At 33.8% G+C, this 12,506-nt stretch overlaps 1 long non-coding RNA gene across 2 annotated transcripts in view; it reads left to right on the top strand.

The window, feature by feature from the left end:
* Positions 1 to 8,081, top strand: part of LOC132098331 (uncharacterized) — a 34,490-nt gene extending 26,409 nt beyond the window's left edge. For both annotated transcript variants that reach the window (XR_009422873.1, XR_009422872.1), the window contains exon 3: positions 7,583 to 8,081. This is a non-coding gene — a long non-coding RNA (uncharacterized LOC132098331). The remainder of the gene's footprint in view (positions 1 to 7,582) is intronic.
* Positions 8,082 to 12,506: the final 4,425 nt, after the last annotated feature.

Genomic DNA, 12,506 nt, shown 5'->3' with positions numbered 1-12,506 from the left:
CTTTTTTTTATATTTATTAGTTGATGACTAAGAGCAATGTGGCAGCACCTTTCATGCTCATCTCTTTTATAAATTTACATGACACTGTGTTGACGTTTAAGAGAGACAAAGTTTGCCATTATATGCTTTTAGTAATGATTTGCTGTCAGTGGTGGATGGGAACATACGCACTTTGGAAAGAGCCTAAAACTTTGGCTGCAGATGAGGGCGACTTTACTGGCTTTTAATTTCATGCGCTATTGTACCATATGCCCCTTTGATTGACAGCTCAGGGCATCATTTCTCATTTCTAAAACCCAAGTGCCATGTCTCTGTCTGTACCCCTACATTTCTTGACATTGCCTCTTTTATTAACTTTTATATCACAATTACTTTAATATTTCTTGTGGGTCACTCTTGTGTAAAGCTGCTTGCCAGCAAAATAAATTTAAATGTGATTCCCGACGTGAACACGGGCTCATAACTTAGCTCAAATGTTGTTATCAAATCACAGCCTACGATGTGAATAACTCTCTACCCACACCAGTGTTTGTCTGTCTGTCCCCTTCAGCATGTGTCTGTTTAATATTCATCATATCCCATTTAATCTGAGGATGCTGCTCGGCAATCGATATTGAGAAAAAGATGGAAAACACTGCTGGCATTTGCATGTACAAGCATGTGTGTAAAAGCGAGGACAAAATCAAAACTGATTTCATTCTGAAGCATTCGCAAACCATGTGATTTGAAGTTATGTTTTTAAGAGTAAAAAAATCCAAAACAACTTCATGTTGACATCATATATGAACACAGGCTACATTAATTTAATTTAGTTAAATTTTTTTAAGTCTTGAAGCTTTAAGTTAAAAACTCAACAATAATTGTAATTATGTATATGTATAAAATTGTGTAAAATCATATCCTGTAATACTTAAGAAATAATAGAAGGATTGATTGATTGATTCTTTTGATAGAATAGTTAATACCTGATTTCGGATTGAAAAGAAAAGCATGATATCATTCCTCCCCAGTGTCCTGAAGCAAAACCAGTTGAGAGCCGCTGCTTTAGGGTGTCTATATAGTAAACAGAACTCTTTTATGTGGAGAAGGACAAGAAAATCCAGTTTTCCATGCACTCATTTCCAATGACCAGCATTGCATTGGAAATGAGTGCATGTTCCTGACATTTGCAGAAGAAACGGGTGGGTTATTTGGCACATATTGGCACTGACAAGCAGTGAAATGCTCATCTGCTGGATCCGGTGGCTGTTTGGCCGAGCGGCGGGGTGGTGAAGGTCAGGGATTCTCTCTCTGCAGGGCAAACCGTGGCCACAGGCTGTGAAGGAGGCTCAGTCAGGGGCTAAAAAAACTGTGTTTGTGATTGCCTGTTTGTATGTCATTGCTGTATGTCTGAGGGTCGTGCTTGGGTGTTACAGACTGGAAAGTAATGGTGATGCCGGTTGCCTTGGAGATGTCTCTGCAAATTTTCCTCTTTCTGAGCCGCGTCGACAAATGCTTTGACATTGAGGGGCTGATATTGATTACCACAGAACGTAGTCTGTCTGCCTCATGTTCTTCCCACATGTGAAATCCCAAAATGTATTCGGACTGCTGCCATGACTCATTGGTTTCAGAACCAGTTTCCATTTTAAAATGTATATTTGCATTCATGTGTCATGATTTAATATATTTTTTATAATTGTTTTTGTAAAATAAACGATCTTTTGATAAAAGGCACACACATACCTATTAAAATGTATTTTTGCATCTAAATTAATGTAAAAAAAATCTGTCTGTCCATCCATCTCCCAAGATATATATATTGATATTGATATATTGAATTTATTATTTAAAGAGTTGAAACCAGTTCAGATTTATTTTGTAATATATATGAATAAATATAATCTTTAAAATGCATATTAGCCTGCATATTTGCAATATATATATATATTACATTTTTGTATATTTATATATATATATATATATATATATATATATATACACAAAAAATATTTTTGTCTGTGTGTGTGTGAGAGTGTGTGTGTATATATATATATATATATATATATATATACAACAAAATATATAATAATTTCAACAATAATAATAATGATAAATGCATTATTTAATAAAATATAAATATATTTCTTAGTATATATCTAATTTAATATATTTTCAAATGTTTTATAGATGCATTTATTATAATTTAAAAAATAGAATAAATAGATCTATTTTTAATTCTTAAAAATAAATATATTTCTAGAGTTTATAAGATAGATTTTTATTCATCCAGTTGAAAGAGTGGGCATGAATACTGTAAATATCTGTTTACTGTCTTATTTTCCCTGAGAGCAAACTTTGTTTCTCCGAGTTTCTGTGGGTGTGTGTGTAAAGAGGATTTGAGATTCACAGACCTCTCTGAGTGTCTCCGAGACTTTGTCCAGGCATGCAATTTATTGCAGCTTTCAGCGAGATGAAAGCGTTCAGCGTCCAGCTGTGTGCAGCAGCAGAGGTGTGTGTACCTGCAGCTGTCACGGCTCTAAAACACACACTGCGACTCATGCCGACAAGATGGCTGTTGGAGCTAAATGCGCATCATAGTAAATTGTTGCTGTGTGTCAATGGCTCTTTGTGCAACCATTACTGCTGGGCCATTTCAGATGTTTTTGTTAAAGTCTATTCTTGATTTGTAACATTTTCTGGTTGTGTTAACGTGCAAAAAAATGCTGATTGACAAATTGACATTTGTATTATAATGCAAAAAATTCAATTAAAAAAAACAACGACATGCACACATTATGAGCTGACATGCAACATCATTTAAAATGTTTGTGACAAATTAAGCATAATTGGTTACTGATGCATGTAAACACTCACTGACCCCCTTATGTTTGATTATGTGTGATTGTATTAAATGAATAGAGTAGGATCTTTGTATAAACCATTTCATAGCTATGTATAATATTTAAAATATTTGGTACCGCTATATTTCAACTCGTAACTTCTACAGTATATAAAATAAATGACATTCCCTGTAATGATTCCCTTTATTTCCCAGTTATTTCCTTAAGATTCTTTATATATTCTATAATTCTTATAAAAACGTATTTATTTCTTATATTTCATAAATGTTAAAAATAATGGCTTTCAATTATTTTAAATGGTTAATCAGATTTTATCTGATTGATTTATTGATTTGTTAATTAATTTATTTATTTATTTATTTTTTATTATTATTATTATTTGCAGTTTTGAAGCTATTAAATGTTAGAAAATAATGGCTATCAAATTATCTTAAATGGCTAATCTGATTGATTGATTTTGTTTTTGTTATTATTATTTGCAAATAAATTATTTGCTAATTTTAATAACTACAAATTTTATCATCATAAATCTATATATTACTATTGGTTTTGCTATCTGTGACTACAATAGAAAAATGTTTAGACATATGTATATGTCTGAAGAAAATAAATAAATAAATAAATAAATAAAAAGAAGAATGACGCCACACGCAAGCAACACTTCTATAGAGTTGTGGCTCGAGGGCAGTACCTGTTTGTTCAGTTAATGATATATTTCTGATATTTCTTAAGAATTATCCTCACGTTGCACGTCCTTTGTGATTTAAGTTGCTGCCTACAGACATAAACTTTCATTTTTTCCTGTCAGTGTTAATTTTTTCGTATGTTAATAAAAATATAAAACTTGCAAGATATATTCATATGTTGTTGATTTTTCAAAAAAAATAATAATAATAACAATGGAGCAATAGACATTTTTAAGTGTCAATAGCCTTTCTTTTACATAACAGCTATGATGCATATCATCCTCCTTGCTAATGCTAGTCAAATGGTAATTTAATGCTTCTTCTCCCTTTTTCTTTTTCAAACTTTGTTTTCCTTTTCACCTTTGGTTCACTCACTGGAGGATTTTATTCTCTGTAAAGCCACAGTGGGATAATTCTTACAAAGAAAACCAGTCTGAATGAAACAGATTTAATGATGTATTGTATTCAAGTCTCATAGAGACTATTTTGATTGTATGATTTATTATTTCTATCTTTTATGCAGATAGTGTAGTTCGGAATTTACATTAACATAACACTGTTCAGTTTGACTCACATCCAGCATTCTCCAAAATATCTTCTTTTTGACTATGTATGATTTATTGCATGATTGAAAATATATTTTGGAGAATGTTGGTAACAAAATAGTTGACGGTAGTTTCGTAACCAACAATCTTCAAAAAATATCTTTTTTTTTTTTTTTTTTTTTTTTTTTTTTTTTTACTATGAATGTATTATTAAAGGGTTTAGAAGATATTTTGAAGAATGTTGGTAAACAAACATTTGTGTTCAACTGAAGAAAGAACTCATACAGATACAGATACACAGTTTAGGAACAAGTGGAAGATGAGTAAATGATGACAGAATTTTTTGTTTTGTTTAGTTTTTTTTTTTTTTGGATGAACTATCCCTTTAACTGAACCCTCTTCGTTACATCTCACCTGAAACTCTGTGGAAACTCTGGAAGCTGAAAGCTCTGCCATTAGCGGAGCGAGCATGTCACCACACACCTGATGAGACTAAATGGCACTTTTGTCTTCAGCTCTGCCCTGGAGAACCCAAAACAAAGCGTCAGCAAAAACAAAAGCTGCTTTCTACGCCTCGCTGAATTTGTCACCTGACAGGAATCTAAAGCAGCAGCCTGCATTCCCCCAAAAGTGTCCTTCTTTTTCTCTCATTCTTCACGGCCTTCACTGTTAGGGGAGATATATGATACTGTAGATAGAAAGCCAGGGCTCTTAATAAAAATCATCCATTTCTGTCACAGCCCAGCTGAGGGAGGTGAAAAATGCATTTGCACAGTATCAATAGGTGAGTTTTATTTATTTATTTATTTATTGCATCCCTCTCTGCCTATGTTCCACATTGTAAAGTGGATTCCACTGAAATGAGGGCATTAGGTGTCTTTTTGTACCTTTTGTACTGGCCTGAAGGGCTGCTAACCATTAGCAAGAGATGAGATGCCCATCTATTATTGCTGTCTTTAATGAAGGTGAGCAAGTCTTGAGAGGAGAGGCTGAGAATCTGCACTGATACACAAACAAGTTAACCTTGCTTTCTAAACGAGGACATAACATACTCATTTATGTAATGTTAATAAGGTAACACTTTACAATAAGGTCTCATTTATTAGCATTGGATAATGTATTAACTAACATGAACTAGCAATGAACAATATACTGTATGTTCAATTCAATTCAAGTTTATTTGTATAGCACTTTTCACAATACAAATCCTTGCAAATATGAAGCGTCTACAATATTTATTAATGTACATATGGCAGAAATGTACGGACAAAAAAAACTATTAAAGTTTTATTATATGATGCAATATATGTAAACATGTTTACAGAATACATTAAGCCTGGTTGATAAAATGTTTGTGTTAGTTAATTGTGCATTAAGTAAGTAATTATAAAGTATTTTACTTTGTATATGTAAATGATCACCTTTTATATACTTTTAAAAACAACTTTTAACAACAAACAACCAAGTTTTTGTTTTCAAGATTATGATATGGCATAAATACATCCACACATACATTCACTAACAAACTAACATACATTTATTATTATTATTATTATTTAGTCTCATGGAGCTATTATTTGACTGCAGAAGACTATATAGAAATATAGTGTGTCACATGAGCTAATTTTATCTTACTTTTGTTGTACATTTGTGTCTTTTTGAAGCATGAAAGCCTCAGTCCACATTCTTTGTCTGGTGATTATGTAATAAGATCTAAGTCTCACTTTACTGGCCGCCTGTGAAGCACCTGGCAGACGATACATAAAGTGAGATATATTGCAATGGCTCAGCGTTTCATTTGCTTAGCACAAGGATATTTTTGGTTAGATACACAGATGTTTTTGGCCTTGTGTGTTTTTGTTTTTTCGAGAGCGAGTGTGCTTGCATTTGTTCTCATCTGTGCAAGAGCACTTGGACTGATGGATGGAAAATTGCAGGTGGGCGGAAATGTCAGAGAATGAAGCAGTTTCTTGCAGATAAAGTACTTGAAATGCTATTATGCCGCGTATAGGCAATCTGCCACCAAACATCCTTAAAGTCACTCTAATATGTGACATGCAACAACTTTTATAGCCCAATCTTGCAGCTTGTAAAATTATCATTTGCTATTGAGCTGCACCGTAGAAGCGATATTTCACCAGCCGTCTAAATGATAGCAATGCTGTGCTGGTGAATACATCTTATAGCAACACTTCATCTCATCTGTCTGGAGACATCTTTGAATAAATGCATTCTTGGAGTGAATCTTTAAAATGGAAGAGATTGGGTAGTTTCCTTTCCAAAACTGTGACTGAAGTGCATGCAAAAACTGAACGATATGAAAGTCTAAGACGGAATATGGCTGGAGGACATGGATTATGAAGCTGTGGCAAAGGCCTTAGTCAGAACAGAAGCAGTATTTAATTTGAAGGCAACAGAAACAAGACTGTGAGGTCTTAAGAGTCACATACTGGACACTGACAGTGTCATTTATTACTTTTAATGAGAGCTGCCGATCTGAGGTGGCACAAGCAGCAAATACCCTTGATGATGCATCAACAATATCAATTTCTATTTCATAGAATTTCTGGAACACTTTACAATAAGATTCAAGTCATAATGATAATGCATTAGGTATTATGAAGAGTTTTTTATTTTTATTTTATTTTTTTTAAACATCATTTAGGTTTAGCATCTAGGTCAATGCTACTTTTTTATAAATATATAATTGTTCACTGTTAATTTAGATTTTTTTCATAATACATTGATGTTAATTTATAACTTGAAATGTTAATGTATTAGTACAGCATACATTTTATGTAACATTTAAATGATAATAATGATAAAAAGAAGTATTATTATTATTTGTAATAAATGTAAATGTAAAACATTCACTATGAACTCAAAATTGAACATTTTTATTCAATATTCTTTGCATTATAAATAAAATATTATTAAAAACAATAATATAAACTTGGAAATACTTCAAATTTATGCCAACTTTAATAAATAATAATGATGCTTTAACAAATGTAATTTATATAAATAACATAATTAATAATAAACAATATAATAATTTCTATAAAAATTAAAATGGCTTTTTTGATAAATTATTTATAATTTATTTTTATATTTTTTAACAAATTATATTTGCCAGAATATGTTTTTGAAAATAAATAAAAATGATTCTTCATGTTTGTTCACACACAGTGCATTAACTGTTGTAAACAGAGACAACTTTTGATTTTACTAATGTGGAAATGTCAAACTTGACTAAGAATAGAAAAATACGGTATAAATATTGTTCATGTCAGTTAACCTTATTATATAAAGTGTTACAGAATTTCAATAGTTATTAAAAAATGTAATTGATTAGATAAATACAGTATACATGTTGTTGGCTAAGTATTGTGTGTTTGTCTTGTTTGGAGATATCTGATCATTAATCATGTTAATCTATTCGTTTTCGAGGATAATTCAAATAATTATCTTCACTTTGCTCTCTCCTCCTCTTCTCTCCTCTCCTCAGTCGTCCTGTCAACACCAGGAAATCCAAATTCTGCAGTGGTGTATGCGTGAAATGAGACGGCCCAGACACAAACAAATACGATCTGTCAAGGGCTCTTGGATAGCAGCAATAGGCACAGGTGGATGGCTCCCCGAGATAAGCCGCAAAGCCTTTCTTTCCCCCAATGAAATATGTATGGAGCTCTATGAAGGTGCATCTCGGCAAACCTCTCTTTATAAGAGAATCCCTCTCCCTCCTTCTCTCCGGTCCAGCTCTGGAGAGTCAGGAGATGTGCTGCACTCTTGCCATGTGCCTGCTTTATGATTAGCGAGCCTCACTTCCTGCGCCGTTGTTTAACATCTCTCTCCGGGTGGCCCTCGGCCGGCGTTCCTATTGATGAACATCTACGCCTAATATGTTGCTCCATTGATTCTTCGTTATTTCAATTCCCATAACGGTTTAAATGCACGGTGGCTGTAGCCAAGGCAATTAACTTACAGTTCTATTAAAACAAAGTCATTAAAAGCATACTGTGTGGCATTTGATAATTAAAAGTGTGAGTAAAAATAACCCTCATTAGCATTGCGGCTGCCTTGTTTTTTAATGCTTGGTCGTCTTAAGGATTCGTATTTATGGAATGAATGATAGAGGAACAACACGCCTGATGCCCAAGATCTCTTATCCGGATGTCATTTCGACCCACACGGTATTATATTATACTATTTTCTGGAAAGGAAAAAATAAGTTACATTAACCATGTATAAATAAAGTGTCATGCTAATGTTTTGAGAGCCATACAGTATGCAAAGGCCAGACAACTTTCAGTGAAGTAACAACATTTAATGTTTTGAGAATATTAATAAGACCAGATAACTTTGAACGAGCATTCAATCGTCAACATTTGTTCATAACTTTGAGAATAACCTCAGCAGAATGTTTGCTAAAGTTCTGAGAACATTAGTTGGCTAGTAAGTAAAAGCCCCTTTCACACATACACTCTTCATTGGTAAATTGCCGGTAAATTACCGTTTAGAGATCATGCGTGAACAGGACCTTTTCAAAAATACTGGTAAATTCATTCTGGCTATTTACCGGTATGAAAAGACAGAAAAAAACATTCCATGAATGATGTATAAATAAAGTTTTACACTTACTTTTAGAGAACGTTATTAAATACCAGACAATTTGGAATGAACGTTCTAATAGTGTTCCTGGAAGAACATTTGCTCATAACGTTTGTTCTTCACCTCAAACAAAGTTCACAAAAACTTCCCTGTTAGCCTGGTGGTAAATGATAACATTTAAAAAATGTTGGACAAAATGTCCAACTAAAACATTTCAGAAAAAAGACATTCCAACATTATTAAAGACCACACAAGTAGAACAAAGAGAACAAACATTCTATTAATGCTACTTGAACATTCGTTCGGTTTTATGTGAGCCTCAAATGAACGATACATTGTGTATCAGCAGCACAAATCTATACGGTAATAATAAGCGGAGCTCATTGATTAATGTGCCCCAAAAGCGAGCACGTTGTATTCAATGAAACCGATACGACACAAGGTTGTTTGCATAAGAGTGACTGATGGCATTTCGTGCTGCTATTCACAGCGCCCTCCATGGGAAAGACGTGCATTGCCATGTTGTGATAACGATTTACCATACCCCCAAAGTAACGCGGGCCAAATGTGGACAAAGCTGAGTCACGTGCCCTGCTGACCAAAATTATTAAAAAACTTTGAATGTGAGAATGTCACTGTAATCACAAGAATTAATGTGCGTGTGTGGGTGTGTGTGTGTGAACAGCTGGTGACTGATTGAAAATGTTCAAAGAAATAGCTCCACTCTCTTGATTAAACGCTTGGTGCGTCAGCGAATGAATGACTGTGTGTGTGCATGTTGCTAAAAGGTGACGATCTGGCCTTGTGTCTAATCTCCCCCGCTGCGAGTGGCACAAGGAACAATGTCCTTTGCTTAGGCCGGCCTTAAAAGGTCACTGAAATATTTGTTGTGAACATGTGATACTGTGTCTGCAGTTTTGTGCACTTGACGTCTCAAATGTTAACATGTAAAAGCAAAAGTGACTTTCTAAATTAAGTTACTAGAGTGGGAGTAGGTCAAACATGGGTTAATTTTCCTGAGTTGTATTAATGTGTGCTCATGGGAGAGGATCGAAATGTCTGTACCTTTGCATATTTCAAATCACTATATTGGGCAAATGTGTTTTCCAGACGGAGGTGTAATTTCTAATGCCTTTAGATGTTAAATTATAAATATATTTTAATTTGTGTTTGTTCCAGTGTTGTATCTGTGAGAGACTAGTTTTTATTAGTAGTTTTTTATTAATAATTTGAATTAGTTATATTTACATATATATATATATATATATATATATATATATATATATATATATATATATATATATATATATATATATACAGTACAGACCAAAAGTTTGGACACACCTTCTCATTCAAAGAGTTTTCTTTATTTTCATGACTATGAAAATTGTAGTCACACTGAAGGCATCACAACTATGAATTAACACATGTGGAATTATATATGGCATTATATACATAACAAAAAAGTGTGAAACAACTGAAAATATGTCATATTGTAGGTTCTTCAAAGTAGCCACCTTTTGCTTTGATGACTGCTTTGCACACTCTTGGCATTCTCTTGATGAGCTTCAAGAGGTAGTCACCTGAAATGGTCTTCCAACAGTCTTGAAGGAGTTCCCTGAGAGATGCTTAGCACTTGTTGGCCCTTTTGCCCTCTGTCTGCGGTCCAGCTCACCCCTAAACCATCTCGATTGGGTTCAGGTCCGGTGACTGTGGAGGCCAGGTCATCTGGCGCAGCACCCAATCACTCTCCTTCTTGGTCAAATAGCCCTTGATGCCTTCAGTGTGACTCTACAATTTTCATAGTCATGAAAATAAAGAAAACTCTTTGAATGAGAAGGTGTGTCCAAACTTTTGGTCTGTTCTGTACTGTATATATATATATATATATATATATATATATATATATATATATATATATATATATATATAATGAAAATGTTACTAAAGGTAATGTGACTGGGAGTAGGTCAAATAGGTTAACATTTCTAAGTTGTATAAATATATGTTCATGTGAGAGGACTGGAAAGTGTGTGCACATGTGACAACGTGGACATTTCATCTATTCATAATAACTGCATTGTGAATTCTTAAACAGAACTCAGAGGAAGGGATTTCAGATGGAGGAATCATTTCTAATGCATTTAGGTGGCCGGGCTGATGTTATCCAAGCAGACAAGGTGGTCAACTTCAACTTCCAGATAGCTTTTAATCAGATTAGCCAGCTTTCTCCCACGTCCAAATGGATCTGCTATGCTCAGGAGGATAGAACACTGATAAAGTAAAAAAATAAAATAAAAAAAGTATGAATGGCGAGTGTTGCATGAATAACCACAGGCACACACAGTATCCTGATGGCGGCTATGCTGAAAGTAATATGTGAGAATAGTTGTCAAAGAATAGTTGTTGTTTAGTCAAAGTCGATGCTGTATGAGATTTGATGTTAATGGAAATGATGCATGGGCATCAAACATACACAAAAACAAAAAAAGACCCTTTAAAGTTTTGTTGCTTTTAGTCTGTCTGTTACCTTTGAGGTCTACTAGTGTATTCTTATAAGCTGACAGAGTATTTATAGATGTTCATTATATAGTTAAATATCTTTCTGTTTCAGGAAAAAATAAAAAAATAATGACTCACCTTTTTACATAGGTGGGTATACCAGGAACAATTGTTTTTATTTATTTATTATTATTATTATTATTTACACACAGATATATGATCACAATAATACAGTATATATTGTCACAAAAGACATTCTTTTGACCTTTTTTTATTCATCAAAGAATGGAGAAAAAATATATGTATCCTGCTTTCCAAGAAAATATTATCAGCACAACTGTTTTTAACATTAATAATTATAACAATAAATGTTTCTTGAGCAGCAAATCAGCATGATTTCTGAAGGATCATAAGACACTGACGACTGGAGTAATAATGATGAAAATTCAGATTTGCGTCGCAGGAATAAATTATATTTGACAATATATTCAAATAGAATATGCTTATTTTAAATCAAATTAATATTTTACAATATTACAGTTTTTATTGTATTTTTGATCAAATAAATGACTTGTTGAGCATGAGGGTTATTTATTTTTTATTTTTTTTTATTTTACCTCTTCTTGTTCAGTTTATGCATGCAGTCTATACAAAAATGTGTCCTGAACAGCATGCAACAGTAGTAAATAGCAAATTATGTTTTTGCTGTGCTGGAACATACAGTACTGTAAACTAAAGCTTGAAAAGTAAGAAAAAGCCCAAATAGATAATGACAAATGTTTCTGTATTTGAGTGATGCTCAGCTTAATACTAACCTGTAATACTGCTGCCTGCAGTGCTTGAGTGCATTGTAATATTTTTTCAAAGCCTCCATCAGGGCGATCTGTCTCCCTGTCTACACTTCCGGCATCCACACCTCTCCCCGTGTCAGCGTCGTACGCCTGCTCGTCTCAACAGCTTTGGTAAGGAGACTGTGTCAGGTCAATTAACAGTGCTGCTCCGTATGTTTTTCACCTGACTCTTCCCATTAGCACCGCTGAGGTACACGACAGCAAAGAGCATGGAACCACACCTTCAGTGTAAGCATTTCTTCCCTGTTCTTTTTTCTGTAAGTGCTGTTTTTCCCTTTATCTCTCTTCCTCATTTGGTTTAAGTCGAGCAGCAGAAAGGCCACCTGGCATGACACGATGCTGTTGTCATATTTTCTAATTACAGAGCAACGGGAGACTAGAGTTGATGTGAGGGCGTGTGTGCTAGTGGACAATGTGACCGCACAGAGAGTCTGTTTCCGCCATCTGTGGCCGATTCCAAACAAAATC

This window comes from Carassius carassius, chromosome 22 (genome assembly GCF_963082965.1).
Source record: "Carassius carassius chromosome 22, fCarCar2.1, whole genome shotgun sequence".
In the NCBI taxonomy this organism is placed as follows: domain Eukaryota; kingdom Metazoa; phylum Chordata; class Actinopteri; order Cypriniformes; family Cyprinidae; genus Carassius; species Carassius carassius.
This window is presented reverse-complemented; position numbering and strand designations above follow the sequence as displayed.